Source organism: Lygodium microphyllum, chromosome 20 (assembly GCF_053477565.2).
Source record: "Lygodium microphyllum isolate KBCC chromosome 20, Lygodium_microphyllum_v1.1.10, whole genome shotgun sequence".
Classification (NCBI taxonomy): domain Eukaryota; kingdom Viridiplantae; phylum Streptophyta; class Polypodiopsida; order Schizaeales; family Lygodiaceae; genus Lygodium; species Lygodium microphyllum.
Window position 1 is genome coordinate 30,096,898 of NC_141154.1, and position 12,520 is coordinate 30,109,417.

The following is a 12,520-nucleotide window of genomic DNA, read 5'->3' on the forward strand; positions in this document are numbered from 1 at the left end:
AACAAAGAGGGACCACTTCCCTCTCCCATTTCAGGATGAAATCTTGAATGAAGTAGCGGGACATGAGCGGTATACGGTGTGTGATGGCTACTCTGGCTACTTCCAGATTCTCATTGCAAAGGAGGATCAAAAGAAAACCACTTTCATCACACCATGGGGCTATTTTGCCTTTCGGGTCATGCCCTTTGGTCTCACAAATGCCCCAGCAACCTTTCAACGATTCATGAATATGGTTTTCCAACCTTACTTTGGTAAGTCCATAAGGGTTTTCATAGATGACTTTTGTATTTACAACTCAAGGAACATACATCTACGCAAGGTTGATGAAGGATTTACTCACTTAGCTAGGTTGGATGGACAACTAAATAAGGATAAATGTCACTTTGGGGAAAGCAAGGTTACACTACTAGAGCATGTAGTGTCAAGTGAAGGAATTGAGGTAGATCCAAATAAGGTAGAAACATTGCTAGCTCTACCCTCCCCAAACGCTAAGATATTTGGGTAGATTTATACACTTACTCTCTCAGGCCATATATCCCTTGCATTGACACGCCAAGAAACACTTGTATGGAGTGAATAAAGTGAAGGACATTTTAAGGAGATAAAGAAAATGTGGGGTCACTTCCTATAATCCTCCAGCCTTATTGGGAAGAAACATTCTTTGTAAACCCTAGTGTGGGAGAAGAGGCCATTGGTGCTGATCTCCTACAAAAAGATCCAAAAATATCCTTCATGAGGCCTGTGTATTTTTCCAGCCGCCTCATGAAAGCCTCAGAGAAGGCTTACATCTCCATGGAACAACTAATGTTGGCCCTCATGTTTGCAGTAACCAAATTTCGGCCATATTTGCTTCCAAAGATGTTTGTGATCATCACTGTGGAGGATATGTTTCCCTATGCACTACAACATATGGAAATCTCTGACAAAATAGCAAAGTGGGTGGTCTAACTTCAAGAGTTTGATTATACAGTGCAGGTTGAAAAAACAACTCAGGCATGCTTGGCTGATATTTTGACAAACAGGTGCTATGAGAAAAATCTCATGGTGAAAAGAAAGAACCTTCCACCACCCCCATCCATGAAAACTCTTGTAGATGCTTATAGCCTCTACTTTGATGGTGCATACAAGAGAACTAAGGATAAGGCAGCCGCAGGCATCGTTGTTTTCTCTCCTTTAGGAGAGAAAATCTATGGTGAAGGAATCATCTTAGAAGGTGTCCACTCTAACAATGAGGCAGAATATCAAGCTTTAATTCATGGTGTTTGTTGGTGTCTTAGTAATTCAATCGAGAGATTGAATGCTTTTGGAGACTCCATGCTATTAGTAAGGTAGATGTAAGGTACATGGGCATGCAAAAATACAAACCTCTCTAGTAAAATGAGAGAATCCAAATCTCTTATGAGAAGATTTAGGGAGGCACGAGTACATCATGTGCCAAGAGACCAGAACAAAGATGCCGACCATCTAGTGTCATCAAAGCTAAATGAGTCAATGGTGGGAGCAGTGGCTATCAAACCCCCAGTTCGACAAGGCAAGGAAGACTTAGAAGATATTTTACATCTCTTAGAGCAAGGAGAAGCTCCCAAACACCTGACTAAGGGAGAAAGAGAGTGGCTAGCTCAAAAGGCTACAAGATATCGCATGGTAAATGATAGTTTGTATTGTCTTGGTAAGGATGGTGTGCTTAGGAAAGTGCCTTCAAAATGGAAAATTGAAGAAATATTAAAAGCTTTCCATGATGATGTGTATGGAGGCCACTTTGCACACAACATCACAAGTAGAAAGGTTCTACAAGTCGGCTTTACTTGGCCCAGTCTACACCGAGATGTCAAATATTGGTGTCAAACATGCGAAGAATGTCAGAAATTAGAACAATAGGTATTGGCGTCACTATCAACGTCGCTATTAGCATCGTTATGCACGTCGCAAACCGTCGCTATAAGCGTGGGTGTCGCTATCCGTGTTGCGATGCGGTACGTGCATAACGACGCTAATAGCGACGCGTGCAAAAAAATTTGCGACACTAATAGCGACGGTAACAGGAAAAAACAAATTGTGGCACATAGCATTGTGTGCTTTATGAGAGCCATACAAAATAGTTTCTGCACTACTGTGTACAATGCGCTTGCAAACAAAAACAATGTATACTGAAATCATAAAATAGATACATGAAATAAATACATGATCGCATAAAAAGCGATTGGTACAATCATGACAGGATATCATTAATACATAGAAAATGTCTACATAGATCAGGCGACTCAAAAATAAAGGTGTGTGAGCTCCAGGGATCCAAGGGCGAGCTACATATCCTTGTCCCTCGAAAGCTCACCCCGCTGCAAAGGAGCATCGAACGGACTCTGCAGAAAAAGAAACAACACATCAGTCCACCATACAATAATGCATTCAAATATCTCATGGTAACTACGAACAAGAAAGATGAGTGACTTACAAGGCCGTCGCATCTATACAATCGGTCGATCAATGCAGTGAGACCATGCCTCTCTGCATATCAAGTCTCAAGGCCAGTTGGATCACGATTTGTAATGGAGTGCTGCAAAGAAAACAAAATGCTAACTATTAGAAATATGATTATCAGTACAAAGAATATTTCAAAAAAATAAACAAGCAAAACAAAAGAAAAACTTACAAAGTCCTCCAAATATGTCCTGTGGCCGCCACTCCTAAGATGATGGACCACTCTGGCCTCGAGTCGTGTCCTCGCCACCTCGCGCTGCTGACTCCAACGTCCTGGACAATCTGTAGCCTCCTCCCTCAGTCGGAGCCAATCGTCTGCATCTAACCACTCGGGCTTTGCAGCCCCACTCTTGATTGCCTTGCGTGCGTTGGATCGTCTATGTGACATGTATGCACGCATGCAATCCATAATCCAGCCCGTAGAGAATCTATCTATTGTGGCTGGCACCAAAAACTCCTTGTGTAAGGATGCTACTATGTAGTCCTTGCTCCCCTCCGGTATGTTCTTCCAATGATCCAAGACGTTGTACCGAAAAACTTGTTGGCACAACTCTCTCATGCGAGCCATCACCCTCCTCCCCTCATCATTCATGATGATGGCTCCTAACCTACTATCGACCAGATATCCATAACCCCTAGGAGTCTGCCTAAGATGGGTCCTCTCCCATCTGCGTCCATGCTCCTCGGCATATCTAAGAGACCCCTCTGCATCCAGTGTACCGACGGGGGTAATCTCTCTCGGAGTGGCACCCAAAGGGGTGCCACCTATGCTGAGGGCTGCGCAAAAGCTGGAGTAATTGGAGTAGACGTCCCCACAAGTGTGACAAATCCTGGAGGTGATGCAGCTCCAGCTGAATGACAAGACGGAGACACCGCATCCATGTCTCCATAGCATCCATCTGAGCTAGGAGAGCGAGGAGTCACACTTGTATCCTGTGTCGACCACGGGCTCACTGCCTTTGTATCTCTGTAGCATCCCCTTGATCCCGATGCACTCCCTCCCTCTGGCCCAAGTCTTGAGCATCAAGATCATCTGCTCGAAGTTGAAGCATCTGATCGCACTAAAGCAGATCTAGCAAAGCGCCCTGACAAAGACCGAGACAGCTCCTGGTCTGCCATCTCTCTGAATCTGGCGATCGGGTGTGGAGACATGCATGTGAAGATGTCCTGTAACTCCTCATCGCTCATCCCTCGACTCATTCTAATATACTCTAATATACTCTAATATACTCTAATATATGCGATCCTAAAAATTGAGTTTTTTAATAAAAAATTGAGTTGTTGATTTCTATCTACTCTAATATACTCAACCAATCAAATAATCATCTCAAATCAATTCAGCCTCACAATCCAAGCATGGTTCCCTCAATTGGTTACGCCACTCCATTTTGCAATCCATCCATTCCTCAAGTACTCCAACAAAGAGAGGAAGCATAGAAAAGAAAGAGGGATATCCCAACCTCATCTCAACTCCACCTCTTACCCTCCAAATTGTAGAAGAAGAAGGGAAAGAAGAGAAGAATGCAAGATAGGAGAGAAGCTTCACTCTTCTAGTTCCTCAATTCCTCTCTCACTCTCCCTCACCCTCACCCTCACCCTCGCCCTCAATGTGAAGCATAAGAAGATAGGATATAAGGAGAGAGAAGAGAGCTCTCAAGTTTGCACACACAAGAGTGATCTATGCATGCATCCTATGTTAATTTGAACACTTCAAAAAAGTGAATAGAGAGTTTTGCCCACAACCTCTTCCATTTCCTCCCTCTCCCTCTCCCTTCCTCTTCCTCTCCCTCTCTCCCCCTCCCTCTCCCTCTCCCTCTCTTTCTCTCTCATTTCCTCTCCCTCTCACAATATATCCTAACACTCTCCAAAAGCAAAAGGGAGAGAGAGAGAGAGAATGCACTCTCCCTCCCTCTCCCTCTCCCTCCAAGGTCAGAGCTCTGATATTACATATGAGCACACCGGAGGATAGAGCTGCTTTCTTTCGGAAGTGGATTTCTCTCCGAGGGATGATTGGGGCTCCCATCTTCATGGATGAGGACCTGACTCAGATGCAGATTGCACACAGATGAGCATGCATGCCACAGATACTCCAAGCACGTAGAGAAGGCCGTAAGGCCTTCTATCGAGATGGTCGGATTTTTATAGATGGACGCCCCACCAAATAGGGGGGCATGGCCTATGAGACGGGGTAGAGGACTGTGCAGGAGATCCCGATACGTGTGGCAATTTGGAACTGCAACGGCTCCCTATGGTCATGACCGGACAGACTTGAGGAGATTTTACCCGACCATGATGTTATATGCCTCACAGAGACACATGAGAGCCCAGAGAGAGGGCTTCCACGCATTACATGATTTGAGTGGGTATCTGCATATCGGGCTACTACTAGGCAAAGTATATCTAGGGGCTCAAGAGGGGTGGCAGTTCTATTCCATCAGGGGATACAGAGACATATCCAGTTAGTGAGACGAGATGAGGAGGCCAGTTACATATGGATCAGAGTGCAGATATCAGATGAGAGATGGATCTATATGGCAGTATGCTACTTTTCACCACGAGGGTCCAGATATGCTACTATGCAGGGTGATATTCAGGCCAGAGATTCCCCCTCCCCTTATTCACAGCTCTCAGAGGACATTATTCTGTATTCTAGTTTGGGTGAGGTCTTCCTTATGGGGGACTTCAACGGGCACACACAGAGCCGACAGTGTGAGAGTTTTGATATGGAGCAGCCAGAGATCATGAGAGCATTAGACCCTGAGGAGTTGGGAATCAGTCAGGAGTTAGCAAATATTGGGCCAGACGCCACAGGGTATGGAGGGCATTTACTTGAGCTTGGTAGTAGACATCATCTCGTTATTTATAACGGGATGGCACGATGGCCATATTTAGGAGGTCTTACATGCTTTCCACATGGGGGGGCGAGAGTACTATAGATTATCTACTCGGACCGATTGATGGGATGCATACTATCGAGTCCTTCGGCCTTGGGAGACTTCCACTCGGTGCTGATCACACCTTTCTCAGTTTCTCACTCCTCACCTCATTACCATCACCACCTGCAGATATCATACCCCACATGCATACTACCATACACTTCACTCATGAGCTCTCACATATTTACTCACAGCATCTGGAGGAGCACATCACGTCACTTGATCCATACGCACCCCTTGATACACTCACCACTGATATCACATGCATTCTGCATGATTCTGCTACACTCAGTTTTCCACATCACATATACACGCACCCCCCTCAGACCGGTACCAGTGCAGAGATCTACGTCGATAGCTACGCGATTTGGAGGCAAGAGGAGAGATATCACACAGACAGGCGCAGAGACGCATGCACCGCTTGACCCGCCGTAAAAAGCGGGAATGGGAGGAGGAGAGATATTGGGATATATATCACCTTCTTATGAGCAGAGATTGTGCAGAGGCATGGAGGCAGATCAGAGAACCACGCTCACCCACACCGATACATGACCCTGCAGTATGGCATGGATACGCACAGAGTTTATATCATGTATCCGCACAGCCCCGTTGATACCCACACCATGTACACGGAGACCGGGTATTTCATCCTTTTTCACCACTAGTATGGTGAAACATGCTATCTCACGATTACAGCATGGCCGCGCTCGAGACCAGTTTGATCTTCAGGCAGAGCATATTATATATGGCAGAGACACATTGGCTCACAAGCAGTGAGCTAATCCTGCTTTACAAGGGAAAAGAATGCATATCACCTACGAAAACCTAATGGACCCTATCCAGAGGGGCTAAGGGTTTCCTGCAGATAAAAGCCAACTGCGTGTGTGTTAAGTGTGTGCCTATCTCTCTCTGTGTGCCTCTTTCACAGTGAGACTGCAGCAGATCTAGCAAAAGCAAAAGGCAACCTGCTCAGATGTATCCATCTCACAAAAGACAAATTGAATCGGGACATGTCAAATGGACCCCGCATGCCTGTATGTGCAAAAGGCGGATGAGAGGAAGTTATTTAGAGCCCAGAATTGAGAGAGAGAGAGAAGAAAAAGCAGTGCAGGCAGAAGAAGAAGAAGCAGGCGAGAGAGAGAGAGACTACCGTTTTCTCTCTGCCAAGGAGAGAAGAAGAAGTAGAAGAAGATTCAAAGTCTGTGGTAGAGAAAATTCAGGGTCTTTCTGGATGGTGCGCCATTTCGTGGGGCCATGCTTCTCCACGCCTGCCCATAAGGCAGCCTCCTGCTTCCGCGCCCACTTCTGCTTTGATAATGTAGTGGGCCATCTATATCTGCAAAGACTGTGGAGAAGTTATCACCATTGACTAACACACGAATATCTTCGGGGGGTCTTTCATCAAGAATTTTCAGCTCACGTGCAAGCTCTTTAATAACCCGAGGCGAGCATGTCGATGAACTCGAACATTATGCGTCTACTGCGAGTTTTATGGGAGCGATTATGGAGGCCCGGAAGCTCGTCCCCTATCTTCTACTGCTAGTGGGGTTGTCGCAAGGCACACGAGACATGGGAGAAGAGAGAGCACAAAAACGAAGAGTCGAACAAAAAAAACTTGTCAGTGACGATAGGACGAAGGAGTTGCCATGTGGCAACCTTATCTTTTCTGGGTTTTTGGCATGTATAAAGCCCCATTCATACACCAAAGCAAAAGCTAAGTTATACATTCTAAATATATTTGTGTGAAACAATGTGAAAAAAAAAAACATTCACATTTCTTTTCTAGATAATGATAGCTAAACTTGAGAGTTGAAAATGAAAAATTGTACTTCACCCATGGTATGAGGGTACTCTACCCGAGCCCACCTAGAGGCTCAGAATGAATGTATCTACATGCATGTGTGAGACAAGGTTGCAGAAGAATTGGCTTGTGCAGGGTTCTCTGTCTGAGATTGAGATCTCAAAAAGAATTTTGCAAGTGCGTGGTGTGTGCACATGATTGTTTCACCTTGAGGTTTGTCATACCTTTCCCGAACATCTAGGATTGTTCAAAAAGGATGGGGTAGGTTCAGTGGAGCAAGTAGTGCTCAAACGAACATTGTACACGCACATAAAACATGCATATGGTGGACTAGATGTGTCTAGTCATATAAACACTCCAATATAGCATTGAGGGGGAGTGTTAAGAAGTAGCGATTGTGGTCATGTAATGCTACATTGGATGGATGACAAGGTAAAATTAAACACCTCACTTAAGAGGGGGTGTTGGCATTGTAAGCTTCGGTGTTTGCGGGTGTGTATATGTGAAAGCACTCTTATGTGCTTAAGATTGTGTGGTGCATGAATATGGATGAGAGATGTGGAGTAAAGTGTGCCACATAGGGCACACATGTAAAGTGTGGGTTGTATGGTGCCACATAGGGCACACATGTAAAGTTTGGGTTGTATGGTGTCACATGGGGACACACATGGAAAGTGTGAGGGATCATTGATGGAGTATCTCCTCCTTTATATATGTAACATGTGTATGCAATGAAATAGAAGAGAACATTTGTTGAGTGTGCATTTTGTTTGCCTTCTCTTTGTAGCCATGGAGTTCCTTGTCTATTACAATCCTCCGTGATAGTGTATCAATCATTTTGTACACACCATGATCAACCCCACATTCATTTTCTTGACACCTAAATGGGATGGACCATAAAAAATTGTATGTTTAGGGAAGAATGGCTCTACAACCCTTCTAGCAGATTTGCAGGCAGGTAGAGTTTAAAAATAAAGTTAATATTAATAAGTTAAAGCCTTACTATGTGTAAGGGGTTGACATTGGGCTTGGTGCATGTGTAGGTCCTTCATGGTTCAACTTTAACCTGCAGTAGATACCACGACGATCCGATGGTATGAATAATTCCATCTCTTGAGCATACATATCTAGAGTGATGTTACCACTAAGGTCGAGTGATCTAGTGGAATAAGGGTTATCATGTTATTGAGTGGGAAGTTGGAGCTTTCACATGGGAGATTAAGGTGTGTTGCTACCATTGTCAACAAATTCTGACTAGTAATCCTATCAAGTTTAGTGAGGAAGGAGGGACTTTATCTATTGCCCATCATCTCTCTTGACTTGATTTTGATTATCATAAGTACGAGTGAGCTGATAAATATGGCATGGACTATCACTCAAGATTGGGTTTATACTCTATATTTTGACCGATCATCTAGAGGGCCCGCTAATCGCCTCTAAAAGGCAATCATGCCTCTCTCTCTCTCTCTCTCTATCTTGTGCACATTGCTAATTAAGAGCATATGACTTTAATTCCACATATACACATGTATAGGTCCCACAATATGCACACTAAACTATGTCTAACAAAATTCAAAACTTATAAACAAAAAGTAAGTGGATCTACAAATCAAAATAAAAGGTCAACTCCACTTTTACATAATCTAATGACCTTTTATATTCTTATCCAATTTATATTTGTTTTTTTTTTAGTTCTCCAAAGCAAAACCATGAAACCATCCCATTACTAGTAGAGACAAACCTAATTCTCTCTTAAGACTAAATAATCAACATCAACAAAATTTTGTTTGTTGAGCCAAAGATGTAGACTATTATAGAGATATAGTCTATATTACAAAGATATTTTTGGGATAACAATTAGGATTATTTTTAAGAGCCCTTGTCTATAATAATATACCAACAACAAGTTATTGGGTTACTTGTTGAGATTTAAAGGTGCCAATGTCAACAACATATGCCAAGAAATGCATTTATCAAGAGAGCTTGCATGAGTTTGGGTTGGGCTACACATGCTAGTGAGTTAGAGACACTCCTTTATGCTTGCTCTTATCTATCCTAAGCCCCACTTTAGTTATCCACAAGCAAGAGAAAATGGTATTACAAATCCAATACCATGACCTTTGGTTTTAGTTAGGACAAATGCCTTCCATGTCTTGCACTATTGGTGCATATGAGAGAGAGAGAGAGAGAGAGAGAGAGAGAGAGAGAGAGAGAGAGAGAGAGAGAGAGAGAGAGAGAGAGAGAGAGAGAGAGAGAGAGAGAGAGAGAGAGAGAGAGAGAGAGAGAGAGAGCTTTACTCCTCCAAATTGCATGTCCTTACATCTTAATGAGCAGGTAATGTTGAGGCAAGAATTTCAAGTATCTGAACCATGGCCATTGTTTGAGAGAGAGAGAGAGAGAGAGAGAGAGAGAGGGAGAGAGAGAGAGAGAGAGGGAGGGAGGGAGGGAGGGGAAGAGGAAGAGGGACAGGGAGAGGATATGGTGATAGAAATGATCATTTGTACTAGGATAAGGATGTGCTAAGGATGGATTGGAATATCATATTTGTCATATATTGCCAATGAGAGGCTAAGTGTATTCAACTGATGAAGCAAAAAAATTTGTAGCTGTACTACCACAATAGATGGATCACTGTTACAATAGATAGAGAATGAAGAGTTCAATATTGTCCTTGTTGTAAAACCTTTTGATAGAAGGTAAAGTGCTCAATCATCATTGATGGGATCATGTGATTATTTCTAATAAGGTATCCCAAATGAATCTAATAGGATGATGCTCACATGACTCCTTGTTATTAATTTGAATCATTTGGGTAGATAGGAATATTAAAGGATATAATACAAATTGATCAAGTATGTGCACGAATAGTGTTACTATTAGGTGGGCAAAAATCACCAAGTTTGTTCCATTGTCGCTAAAGATGGTCGTGCGGATATTAACGATATCATCTTCAAAAGTCACAAGAGTTCATCTATAACTATACATTAGTGGTTACACATATGAAACCTACAAAAGAAAAAATAAAGATAAACTCAAGGGGAGTCGAACCCCAAACACAATTTGTGTCTATCGAGGAGTCTACCTGCAAAATTCAAAAAGAATATTTGTATAAAGAGAGGAATAATTGCCTCTAAGGCAATCATGCCTCTCTCTCTCTCTCATGCACATTGCTAAGTAAGAGCATATGACTTTAATAGAAAAAATAAAGATAACCTCAAGGGGAGTCAAACCCAAGCACAATTTGTGTCTACCGAGGAGTCTACCTACAAAATTCAAAAAGAATATTTGTATAGAGAGAGGCATAATTGCCTCAGACAATCGTGCCTCTTTCTCTCTCTCTCTCTCTCTCTCACTCTCTCTCCCTCCCTCCCTCCCTCATGCACATTGCTAAGTAAGAGCCTATGACTTCAATTCCACATATACACATGTATAGCTCCCACAATATGCACATGGAATTATGTCCTTTAAGAAAATTCAAAAATTATAAACAAAAATTAAGTGGATTTACAATCAAAATAAAATGTCAACTCTACTTTTACATCATCTAATGACCTTTCATATTCTTATCCAATTTGTGTTTTTTTTTAAGATCTCCAAAGCAAAACCATGAAAGCATCCCATGACTAGTAAAGACAAACCTAATTCTCTCCTAAGGCTAAATAATCAACATCAACAAATTTCTTTTTGTTGAGCCAAAGATGTTGACTACTACAGAGATATAGTATATATTACAAAGATATTTTTGGGATAACAATTAGGGTTATTTTTAAGAGCCCTTGTCTATAATAATATACCAACAACGAGTCATTGGGGTACTTGTTGAGATTTAAATGTGCCAATGTCAACAACATATGCCAAGGCATGCATTTATCAAGAGAGTTTGCATGAGTTTGGGCTGGGCAATACATGCTAGTGAGTTAGAGGCACTCCTTAATGCTTGCTCTTCTCTATCCTATGCCATACTCAATCATCATTGATGGGATCATGTGAGTACTTCTAATAAGGCATCCCCAAATAATCTAATAGGATGAGTCTTGAATGACTTCTTGTTATTGATTTGAAGCATTGGGTAGATAGGAATATTAAAGGATACATAAGATCTAATTGGACACTAGATGTTGGAAACGGGTCTATTAGAGATGTAGACTCTATTAGATATGCAAATAATTCCACATGAGTCTTGGTAGCTAATATCACTAATGAGACAAACCAATTTTTATTTAAAGAATCTTGAATGTTACCAAGATCTCTTTAAGTCTTCCTATTTTTATGAGACATTGAAAATCTCTATAATACTTGTGTTTGGAATGATGATGATCGACAAAGTTTACTCACTCTACTCATAGAGATAATTGATGTGGTGCACACACCAAAAATCACCAAGAGTTGAGTCATCAAAGGGGGGGAGGGGGGGGTAAGATTTTATAACAAATTGGTGATGCTATCAATATGATCATGTGACTTATCTTTTTCTAGAATTCTTCAAAAAATAAATAGAGAAATAAATATTGATAAACTCAATTTTTTTTTAAAAGTTCTCATCCTACCGTTGAAACACTAACCTTAATATACTTTCCCTCTATTAGGTTTTGGAACTCCTGCCTTCTCTAAACTACGACTTCTCTTCTTTTCCCCCTTTTCCATTCTACAACATAGTAGGCCGTACTCTATGGACTAAGTAAAGGTGTACAAACTTTCATGCTAGAGAAAGAAAAAAAACTTGAATCAAAGAAGCAACAATACTCAACTAGTCGAGCTTAAATTCATCAACCATAGGACCTGCACCCACATTTCTTATGGTCACTTTATTGACCGGTTGTATGTCTTGAATAAATCTCAAAGCCCCATTATTTTTGGGCACAATAAACCAACGATTTGAGTATGGGGCTGAAGAAGGCTCCAAGATCTTCATGCGAATCTTTTCATTTAGAAAATCCATCAGCTTTGCCAAGTAAGCTTTAGGCAGCACTGGAATAGGCCTCAAGTTCCCTGGTACATGTGCCATAGTAAATATGACCATAGGAGAGACAACATTTGGATCCACACAACCTATTTCACTTGGTTGAAATGCAAATCCCTTCCCATGACTAGCTAACATCTGCATAAAATAGTTTCTCTTAGCAGGCAAAAGAAACCCTTTTGCACCAACTTTCAATTCCTGTAATGTTTCAGATGTAGACTGATGACCTATATCTTTAGGATCCCGTAAGATTGGCTGCCTTGACACTTTTTCATACATATCCTCACTCTCTGGTGGGAGTGGCAAAGCAATTGGTTTCACCTTTTTTTCAACTATCTTATACTT

The 12,520-nt window shown here is 41.9% G+C and overlaps 1 pseudogene; it reads left to right on the forward strand.

Annotated features, from left to right (window-relative positions):
* Positions 1-1,968: 1,968 nt before the first annotated feature.
* The window catches only part of LOC148018799 (uncharacterized), a 35,426-nt pseudogene continuing 24,874 nt past the window's right edge, over positions 1,969-12,520 (forward strand).